The 11,591-nt window shown below is 38.3% G+C and overlaps 1 long non-coding RNA gene across 1 annotated transcript in view; it reads right to left on the bottom strand.

Moving 5' to 3' along the window:
- Positions 1-10,119, bottom strand: part of LOC147577554 (uncharacterized) — a 101,516-nt gene extending 91,397 nt beyond the window's left edge. Inside the window, exon 1 of the long non-coding RNA XR_015255859.1 lies at positions 9,855-10,119. This is a non-coding gene — a long non-coding RNA (uncharacterized LOC147577554). The remainder of the gene's footprint in view (positions 1-9,854) is intronic.
- Positions 10,120-11,591: the final 1,472 nt, after the last annotated feature.

Genomic DNA, 11,591 nt, shown 5'->3' on the forward strand with positions numbered 1-11,591 from the left:
ATTGTGTCAATTGGAGATGAAAGAACCAGGAGTTAAGATGATTATTACAAAGCCACTTTTGCTTCTGGGCAAGTTTTAGTGTAAGACATCAGGAGAAAGAGGAAATATGAACCAGACATGAATGACATTTCAACAGATGAGTAGTGTCTTACGACTTGTTAAAACAGTGAAAATAACTAACGGGCTTTGTTCTTATTTTCTCAATTGCTTTGTAATCATGAAACAAATATTAGCAAAACTCAAAACCTTTTTTTTTTTTTTTTTTTTTTTTTTTTTTTGCAAGGGGCAACTACAGGGAAATACGTTTACTTTTGTTATTGAAAGTCTATGCATGCCCTCAGTTTTAAAACGCCTATCTCGGGGCGCCTGGGTGGCGCAGTCGGTTAAGCGTCCGACTTCAGCCAGGTCACGATCTCACGGTCCGTGAGTTCGAGCCCCGCGTCGGGCTCTGGGCTGATGGCTCAGAGCCTGGAGACTGTTTCCGATTCTGTGTCTCCCTCTCTCTCTGCCCCTTGCCCGTTCATGCTCTGTCTCTCTCTGTCCCAAAAATAAATAAAAAAAAAAAAACGTTGAGAAAAAAAAAATTTAAAACGCCTATCTAGGGGGCACCTGGGTGATTCGGTCAGTTTAGCATCTGACTCTTGATTTCAGTTCAGGTCATGATCCCAGGGTCGTGGGATCAAGCCCTGCAGTGGGAGCATGGAGCCTGCTTAAGATTCTCTCTCTCTCTCTCTCTCTCTCTCTCTGCCTCTGCCCCTCTCCAGCTTGCAGGTGCTCTCTCTCTCTCTCTCTCTCAAAAATAAAAAATAAATAGATAATAGCCTATCTACTTTCTTTTTCAAATGTCCAATCTGTATTTATACTATTCATCTCAGATCAAACAGTTTATCTTACTATTATTCTATACTTTTTTTGCAAATTTAACTATATATTGTAGAAATTCTCAAGCATATTCAAAGAGAACAGAATCATAAGTCTCAATTTCCCCATCACACAGCTTCAACAACATAGACTATATCTCCACTAAATCTCTGTATCTATTTCAATTATGATTATTTCTAGAGGCTTTTTTCTAGTCCAACTGAAACACTTGTCTCTTATCATTAACTTTTATTGCCTTACTATGATTTATCTGGTTTATTTTTATATGTTACTGATGATGCAAAAGGAAACAAGGTGCATTGGATTTTGGAAAGGAGGGGGAAGAAAGATGTGAAATACCAGGCACTGAGGAGAGAGTCAACTGGTAACTTAGAAAAATCTTAAAATGAAAAGATATAAAAAAGGGAAAAGTAGAATCAAAGACACTGCTGGTGTGTGTCCTGTATGTGAGCTTTAAGCCAGGCCAGTCTGCTCATAGAATTTATGGATTAGTAAGATATATTCGCCTGGTTCCAAGGTAATTGGAAAAGACCCCACTCTTCACTCTTGTTGTTTCAGTCTGTGTTGAGTTTGTGTGAAGACTGAGTCCTGACTGGTTTCCATTAGACTCAAGCTTCATCTTTCTTTCTTCATTGCCTGAATCCTTCCTGGTCACATGTACACATTTTTTTTTTAATGTTTATTTATCTTTGAGAGAGACAGGGCGCGAGTAGAAAAGGTGCAGAGAGAGAGGCAGACGCACTATCTGAAACAGGCTCCAGGGTCTGAGCTGTCCACACATGGCCAGACATGGGGTTTGAACCCACAAGTGGTGAGATCATGACCTGAGCTGAACGAAGTCTGACACTAAACCAGCTGAGCCAACCAGGCACCCACATGGTCACATTTGATGGGGGTAAATATAAACTATAGTGCAACCTCCTTGAGCCCTCCTGCTGCAAGTGATTTAGACCTATTGGAGGCTGTTAGATAGGTGATGTTATATCAGTCCTCTTATTATTTATATGTTTATTTGGGCTTTCTAATTCTTAATGGTGTAGTCTTGGTATGTTTTGTTTCTTTGGTTGGATAAACTCGGGAGGGTCCTGGGCCCTGAGGCCTTGACCCAGCCTGTCCCAATGATGTCACTGGAGTCTCTTGACCTCTTTTTGAGAAAGATTTCAAGGACAGACAATGCAATGGAGGAGCAACACAAGTGGGGAAAGTTTATCAAGGTGAAAGTACACTGTTCAGATGTGAGAGTGGGTGACCTCAAGAAAGAGAAGATTTGAGTTTCTATCTTCTATTGGCAAATGTTAACAAGGAGGTGAAATATTTCTCACTTAGGGGATTTCTTAGAAGCTGGGTTTTGCACTTTTTCTTCCTTATTTGGTCAGGGGTTTCCAGGTCTGGCATCTGCCATCTTGGGCCCAATTGGTTTGATTGGCTTCTTGTGGAGTGCCACCAGGACAGGCCTCTGATTTTCCCAATAGTCGAGAGTGGCCATGACTTCCCGTTTGCTGGCCTCCAGGTATCCAGTTAGAACCTAACTAACTGCCTCTGACATTTCTAGGAATTTATCCATTTCTTCTAATTTATCCAATATGTTGGCATGTAATTGCTCATAGTAGTCTCTCATAATCTTTCTTATTTCTGTGGCATCATTTGTAATATCTCCTTCATTATAATTTTACTTCTTTGAGTCTTTTCTGTGTTTTTTAATTCATCTAGTTAAAAGTTTTTCAATTTTGTTTATCTTTTCAACAAATCAACTCGGATTTATCTTTTCTATTATTCTTCTAGTCTGTATTTCATTTATATCTGCTTTAATCTTTATTAAATTCTTCCTGCAGCTAACTTTGCATTTATTTTTTTCTAGTTCCTTGAGATGCAGTTATGTTTTTGAAGATCTTTCTTTTTGTGTTTCTATTTTCCTTTATCTCAAGGTATGTTTTGACTTCCCTTTTAATGTCTTCTTTGACCCATTGTATCTTCAGGAATGTGTTGTTAAATTTCCACACTTTTTTGTAAATTTTTCAATTTTCCACTTGTTAATGAGTTCTAATTTTATAACGCTGTTGCCAGAAAAGATACTTTGTATGATTTCAATCTTCTTAAACTTTTTCAGACTTATTTTGTGGCCCAACATATCATTTGTGCTGGAGAATGTCCCATGTTTGCTTGAGAAGAATGTGGATAGGATATTGTGTACCTGTTGGGTCCATTTGATCGATAGTGTTGTTCAAGTACTCTGTTTATTGATTTTCTGCCTGGATAATCTATCCATGGTTGAATGTGGGATATTGGATTCCAGTAGTATGATTATATGGCTGTCTATTTCTCCTGTAAGTTCTGTTAACATTTGCTTTATAAATTTAGCTGCTTCAATGTTGGGTGCATATATATTTCCTATTTTATTTCCTTTTAATGAACTGACCCATGTATCACTACATAATGACCTTCTTTGTCTCACATGATCATTTCAACTTAAAATCTATTTTGCCTGATAAAAGATCCCCCCTTCTCTCTTCTGGTTACCATTGCATGGAAGATCTTTTTCTACTCTTTTACTTTAAGCCTGTGTATGTCCTTATAACTGAAGTAAGTCTCTTGTAGGCAGCCTGTAAATGAGTCTTTAAAAAAAAAATCTGTTAAGCTGATCTATGTCTTTTGATTAGAGAGTTTAACTATTACACTTAACTATTTACAGGTAAATATACAGGTAAATATACCATTGATATTTTGTTCATTGCTTTCTGACTGTTTTATAGTTGTATTATTCCTTTCTTCCTCTCTTATTGTCTTCCTTTTTAAATTGGTGACTTTTGTGTTTTTGTTTTGTAATGGTATAATTCAATTCCTTTCTCTTTAACATTTGTAAAATTACTACACATTTTTTGTGTGGTTATCATAAGGCTTATATAAAATATCTTATAGTCATCATGTTTTATTTTAAGCTGATGATCACTTAACATTGATTACATACAAAACTGTACTTTTTTCTCTCATTCACACATCTTATGTTATTTATGTCACAATTTACATGATTTTACATTGCATATCCATTAACAAAATATTATAGCTGTAACTATTTGTAATCTTATGCTAGAGTTAAAAGTGATTGGGGCACCTGAGTGGCTCAGTCGGTTAAGCGTCCAACTTCAGCTCAGGTCATGATCTCATGGTCCATGAGTTCAACCCCCATGTCAGGCTCTGTGCTGTCTGCTCAGAGCCTGGAGCCTTCTTCAGATTCTGTGTCTCCCTCTCCCTCTGCCCCTCCCCAACTTGCACTCTGTCTCTCTCTCTCAAAAACAACATAAAAACAAAAACAAATTTAAAAAGGGATTTATACACCATCATTACAATATTAGAGTTCTAAATTTGACTATATATTATACATAAGTTTGACTATATATTGTATTTATCAGTGAGTTTCTACTATCTCATGTTTCTATGTTGCTGATTAGCATTTTTGTGTTTCAACTGGAAAAGTTTCTCTGGCATTTTTTCTTCTTTTTTATTTTATTTAAAATTTTTTTTAATGTTTACTTATTTTTGAGACAGACAGAGCATGAACAATGGGGGGGCAGAGAGAGAGGGAGACACAGAATCTGAAATAGGTTCCAGGCTCTGAGCTGTCAGCACAGAGCCTGATGCGGGGCTCGCACCCATGAACCATGAGATCATGACCTGAGCCGAAGTCGGATGCTCAACCAACTGAGCCACCCGGGTGCCCCATTCTTTTTTCATTTTATTTAAATTTTAGTTAACATACAATGAAATATCGGTTTCAGAATTAGAATTCAGTGATTCATCACTTACATACAACAGCCAGTACTCATCACAATAAGTGCCCTCCTCCTTCCATCAACTCACAGATTATTCTCTATCATTAAGAGTCTTTTGTGGTTTGGTTCCCTTTCTTCTCTTCCTCACTTCCCATATGTTCATCTGTTTTGTTTCTCAAATTTCACATGTAAGTGATATCATATGGTATTCTTTCTCTGATTGACATATTTTGCTTAGCATAATACACTCTATTTCCATCCACATCATTGAAAATGGCAAGATTTCATTCTTTTTGATTGCTGGATAATATTCCATTATGCATATATATCACCTCTTCTTCCTCTATTCATCAGTCGATGGACATTTGGGGGTCTTTCCATACTTTAGCTATTGTTGATAGTGCTGCTATAAACAGTAAGGTGCACATGCCCCTTCCAATCAGCATTTTTGTATCCATTGGGAGATACCTAATAGTGAAATTTCTGGATCGCAGGGTAGTTCTATTTTAGTTTTCTGAAGAACCTCCATACTGTTCTCCAGAGTGGTTGTACCAGTTTGCATTCCCACCAACAGTATAAGAATGTTCCCCTTTCTCTGCATCTTTGCCAACACCTGTAGTTTCTTGTGTTAATTTGATCCATTCTGACAATCGTGAGGTAATATCATGGTTTTGATTTGTAATTTCCTGGGGATGAGTGATATTGAGCATATGTTCATGTGTCTGTTAGCCATCTGTATGTCTTCTTTGGAAAAGTCTCTTCATGTTTTCTGCCTATTTCTTAACTTGACTATTTTTGGGGGGTGCTGTGTTTGATATTTTCTTTATAGGTTTTGGATATTAACCCTTTATCCGATATGTCATTGGCAAATATCTTCTCCTATTCCATAGAATTCCTCTTAGTTTTGTTGCTTATTTCTCTTGCTGTGCAAAAGCTTTTTATCTTGATGAAGTCTTGATAGTTCATGTTTGCTTTTGTTTTCCTTGCCTTCATTATTAGAGTGTTTTAGTATTAGTGTTTAGTATTAGAGTGTTTTAATTTTTTTTTTTTTTCAACGTTTATTTATTTTTGGGACAGAGAGAGACAGAGCATGAACGGGGGAGGGGCAGAGAGAGAGGGAGACACAGAATCAGAAACAGGCTCCAGGCTCTGAGCCATCAGCCCAGAGCCCGACGCGGGGCTCGAACTCCCGGACCGCGAGATCGTGACCTGGCTGAAGTCGGACGCTTAACCGACTGCGCCACCCAGGCGCCCCAGTATTAGAGTGTTTTAAAGTTGCTGTGGCTGAGGTCAAAGAGGTTGCTGCCTGTTTTCTTCTCTAGGATTTTGATGGTTTCCTATCTCACATTTAGGTCTTTTCTTCTACGGCAGGTCTCACGCCAATGAACTCCTTCAGCTTCTGTTTGTCTGGTTGTCTTTTTTTTTTAATTTTTTTAAACATTTCTTTATTTTTGAGAGACACAAAGAGACAGGGCACAAGTAGGGGAGGGGCAGAGATGGAGAGAGAGAATCTGAAGCAGACTCCAAGTCCTGTGCTGATATGCCCAATGTGGGGCTCAAACTCACGAACTGTGAGATCATGACCTGAGCCGAAGCGGGATCCTTAACCCACTGAGCCACCCAGGCGCCCCTATCTGGTTAAGCCTGTATCTCATCGTCATTTCTGAAAGAGAGCTTTGTCGAGCCTAATGAGAGATTTCACTTTCCTAAAGGTTAGGACTCAGGGAACACAGTGACTCTTCATGCAAGTCTAGGATTTTGTTAATATGGATAGAGGAAGAGGGACATAGGTATGAATCCAATAGTGTGTGTGTGCTATAGTGACATTAAATATCATAATCTACAGATAAAGAAACTAAAACTTAGAAATGTACACGCTTACTCAAGATGTCACAGTGTATGCCTGTTATAGCTGGAGTTGAGAATCGCTGAAACAAAGGTCATTTTTACCCATTTTTTATCTCTTTTTATATGTCAATTCATTAAACATACATTTATTTAAAAGCTACTACATCAATTATGCCAAATGCTGGTGCTTTGAAAATAAATAAAATAAAATAAGGAGATAGTAAACACCATCAAGGATATCACAGTCTAGAGGGGCCAGGCGTAAAACAGGTAATTTGTCAACAAATGCAAGTTAGATAAAAAGATAGCTGTAGCTTTGTTTTAAAGACAAACTGAATAAAGTAAAGCGAAATAAATAAAATATAATAAAAGGGACGGCTAACAAAGTTCAGTGGAACCTATAGGAAAGAAAAGAGTTGAACTGAATTGCAAAGAATAAGACCCCAAATTTATGGAAATCACTTGGAATCTTCCATAAGGAAAAAAAAAAAGGAAATTTATGAACACTAAAAAAGTCACTTCCTTTTCTTTTCCTCCTCCTGATTTTATTTACTTTGTTATTCATAGTCTTTAGATGTTGGCTTTATTCCTTTTGAGACTTAAGTAAAAGTTGGTTTTTATGACTTTAAAATTTCCAGTTAAACTTTGACATTTATACAAATTTATCACATTTGTAAGTTCTCAGGAGGGAAAAAATAATTTACTGATGAAAATCAATGGTTTATTATTTAAAAAATAAACTCATATTAACAGCAACTACAAAATTATTTCCTTAATCTTTTGGCAAAATTCTTTCAGTACTTTTTCTGCCCTGTCAATATGAGTATTTTAAAATATCATTACACTATTATATAAATAAGTTCATGTATTATAGCAGATTTTAAAACCTTTTTTTTTTTTCCTAATTGTGATGGTAGAAATGAGTCAATGTCTCAGAAATCCACAGTTGTTTGTGTTGAAAAGGAAAAGAGTCTTTTTACCTTTCCCTTTTGGGATTCTTTGGGTAGGGCCCTGTATTTTGGACTAACAATGGACATTGACAAAAGAAAAACAAACTGAAATTTATTAACATGATCAGAAGACACACCCTCAAGTGGTTAGAATTTGGGCTTAAGTAGTATCTTAACAAAAGAACAATACATTTTTTAGAGGAGTAACAAGACAAAGGAAAAACAAAACTGCTTCTAGGAGTGTCAGATTGCAGGTAAAAAATATATGGGGAAACAAATGGTAACTAAAGATTAGTTTATCAAGGTTTGCTTTGTAGAGTACTCTGGCGATGCCTCTGAGCTGATAAAGGTCTAGAGTTGCCTCCAGTGATTAATTTCTGTCCTTCTTGGTAGAGAGGGGAGGAGACAAATTTACAAATTTATGTCTTTCCTTTAGGCAAATCAGAGAGCTTTTGTTGTATTTGCTTCTTCTTAATTGCCTTCAGCTCAAAATAATTCTCTTGCCAAAACGGTAGCATACGCCCCAATTTTTCACTTGAAACTACATAATAACCTAATTGTAAAACCACTTAGACAATGAGAATAAAGTTTTCATCTATATACATATACCTTTCCAAATGTAATAAACCAGGAATAAATTAAGAACATTTTGGCATGTTGTTTATTACATGGCACAGTTAACTCACTTGTTCAGAATCCTGGTCATTCATACAATTTATTTAGAAGTAAACAGTATTGATGTCAAAAGAAAATTTCAAAAAAAGTAAAAATATATATATAAGGAAAGAAGTAAAGATTTTCTCCTAGGGTATGTCACTCAATTATTTATAAAACCATTCCCTCAAAGTAGTTAGAACTCTTGGGAGGCCTTTTTTGCTCTCTTTGTTTGAAGTGGAAAGCTAGAAATAAAATCAATAGGATGACTCCTCCTTACATCTTCTTTGGAACTGGCAAACAAGTTCTGCCCACTTTTCAGACTTAATGAAAACTCTAGTGCTGGATGAGCCGAAAATATCACAAGATAGTCAAAGTCTGAGGCATGGACCTCTAAGGAATGTTCTGACATTTATAGCCCCTGTTCACAATTTCTACTGTGTAGTTTTACTTAAGAATGATGAAAATTATGGAAACCCTAAAGACTAAAAAGTCTTCAGGCATGAGTATTTCATACAATTTATACAACTGCAATAGATATTCTTTTGATAGGAGTAAAAAGAGACATCCAGAGCCATTCTCGAAGTTTTAGCCTATCACATTCTAAGGAATGAGCAGAAGTCTAAAAAATTAATAAAGCAAAGACTGGAAAAATATGAATGTACCTTCAATACAATACGATATAAGAGAGATTCTACGAATAGTATAGAGTATCTAAATACAAAATAAAAATACAAGAGTGGGATCTTAGAGGGAAAAATGGCATTCCCCAATTAGCAAGATCCAATGGAATGCACAACCTCATCATTTTATTTTAGTATAAAGTCTGCTTAGCAAGCACATATTTTCACATTAGAGGTGGAGGCATTCAGGACTTGTGACAGTGAGATGTCATTAAATGTTATATTCCTTTAGCCTGATGTCATCCTCCTTAAACTTCTGATTGAAATAGATCTTAAAACATTTGTTTCTTATAATGAAGAAATGTGCTGGTTTTCTCAAGAATTTTATTCTGCTCATTACAAGTCAGTAAACTGATATACTGTTTCATATCCCCCCCATTTGTAAGTTTTACTAACGTGAGCCAATTCTTAAAACACTGAACCTATCTTATTAGTGCCATAGCAATAAGCTGAGAACCAGGCTATAAACAGTGATAACTGTCTTTATGTCAAGCCAGCCTGTTCAGCAAACTTCTAGGCAAAAACACTTAAACTTACAGTTTCCTTCAAATCACACTCTTTACAAATGGACAAATTGAAAGAAAGTATTAGGCAGGGTATATGTTATGGTAGTCAAAAGCACTTGTTTCAAGTGCTTTATTCCTCCAGAAAGTTAATATAGAAAATTATTCACGCAAATGAACACACTGACTCGTCTTCCCTGCATAATTGACAGAGGTCCTGTTACAGAAGTAATTTTTTTTTATTTAAAATGCAAGTAGAGGATCATCTGATCTTTATTATGGATAACTTTCCAGAATAGCAGAAGAAATTTAAGTTTGACTGAAAGATAGAGTAGATCCAATTGAATGAGAAAAATATAAGGGTGGGGAGATTGGAAACAGTAAGTCCAACCTTCTTGGATGTCACCTTGCCTCAATTTGTATATAAATTAATTTGTCTGGACTAATAAAGCCAAGGGTTCAATAACTGAAATGGGGATAAACATTTGTCGCACTTACAAGCTAACAGTAGATGCTGGCAGAAGACACGAGATTGCTGGATCAGAGACAATGGACTTTCCTACTCACCACACAGAGGCAGCATGAATTTTATGTTCACAATGACTTCCCTTGTCACCAAGTCCCAGTAGGCAATGCAGATCAGCTCAGATACATGCTGCACACACAATATGCTGGCATGGCTGAGGAGCAGCTCCAAGTTTAGGAAAACTCAATCTTTCAAATGTAGGTGCTACCAAGCATGTCCAACCTTTGTTCCAGAGAAAGACATTTTTTTTTTTTCATTTTTTATTCTGGGGAGAAAAACAATCTGTCCTTTGCCGTGAAGAGAAGTAGCATTCTTATCCTTCAAAACAAATGTTATGAAAGATATCAGTGTCTCTATTCAGACGCCTTTCAGGAAAACAGGAGACCCACTGAGATTTATTTCTCAAGTCATGAACAGTGCTCATTGACATTCATTATTGTGTAGACATGCAGTTCAAGAGAAATAACAAAAATAAGGGAGATTCCATAGAAACTCCATGTGTAAGGATATTTTTGCCTTGGTGATTGTTTTTTTTTTCCCTCTTTTAATATATATTACACGCACCCACATACACCCACACACACTGTATAAACTACAGAACTATTTTCAATATGTTTTGTTAATCATCTGGAACTTTGTTCATTTTGTGCTACTTTTGCACAGAAGAAAGTTCTAATAAAATATATGTTTTTTCAGGAGAGAGGAGGGAAGATGGCGGCGTAGGAGGACGCTGGGCTCACCGCGCGTCCTGCTGATCACTTAGATTCCACCTACACCTGCCTAAATAACCCAGAAAACCGCCAGAGGATTAGCAGAACGGAGTCGCCGGAGCCAAGCGCAGACGAGAAGCCCACGGAAGAAGGTAGGAAGGGCGGCGAGGCGGTGCACGCTCCACGGACTGGCGGGAGGGAGCCGGGGCGGAGGGGCGGCTCGCCGGCCAAGCAGAGCCCCCGAGTCTGGCTTGCAAAAAGCGGAGGGGCCTGACGGACTGTGTTCCGACAGCAAGCACGACTTAGCATCTGGGAGGTCATAAGTTAACAGCTCTGATCAGAAGGGGGGAAGGCTGGAGGACAAAGGGAAGGAGAGCTGCTGAGCTCCCGGACGACAGAGCTCAGTTTGGTGGGGAACAAAGGCGCTCGCCAGCGCCATCTCCCCCGCCCATCCCCCAGCCAAAATCCCAAAGAGAACCAGTTCCTGCCAGGGAACTTGCTCGCTCCTCGCAAACACCCAACTCTGCGCTTCTGCAGAGCCAAACCTCCGGCAGCGGATCTGACTCCCTCCTGCTGCCGCAGGGCCCCTCCTGAAGTGGATCACCTAAGGAGAAGCAAGCTAAGCCTGCCCCTCCTGCCCCTGTGCACCTTGCCTACCCACCCCAGCTAAGACGCCAGATCCCCAGCATCACAAGCCTGGCAGTGTGCAAGTAGCCCAGACAGGCCACCCCACCCCACAGTGAATCCCGCCCCTAGGAGAGGAGAAGAGAAGGCACGCACCAGTCTGACTGTGGCCCCAGCGGTGGGCTGGGAGCAGACATCAGGTCTGACTGCGGCTCCGCCCACCAACTCCAGTTATACACCACAGCACAGGGGAAGTGCCCTGCAGGTCCTCACCACACCAGGGACTATCCAAAATGACCAAGCGGAAGAATTCCCCTCAGAAGAATCTCCAGGAAATAACAACAGCTAATGAGCTGATCAAAAAGGATTTAAATAATATAACAGAAAGTGAATTTAGAATAATAGTCATAAAATTAATCGCTGGGCTTGAAAACAGTATAGCTG

The sequence above is a fragment of the Puma concolor genome, chromosome C2, assembly GCF_028749965.1.
Source record: "Puma concolor isolate L17-30 chromosome C2, mPumCon1.1.hap2, whole genome shotgun sequence".
NCBI classification, from domain to species: domain Eukaryota; kingdom Metazoa; phylum Chordata; class Mammalia; order Carnivora; family Felidae; genus Puma; species Puma concolor.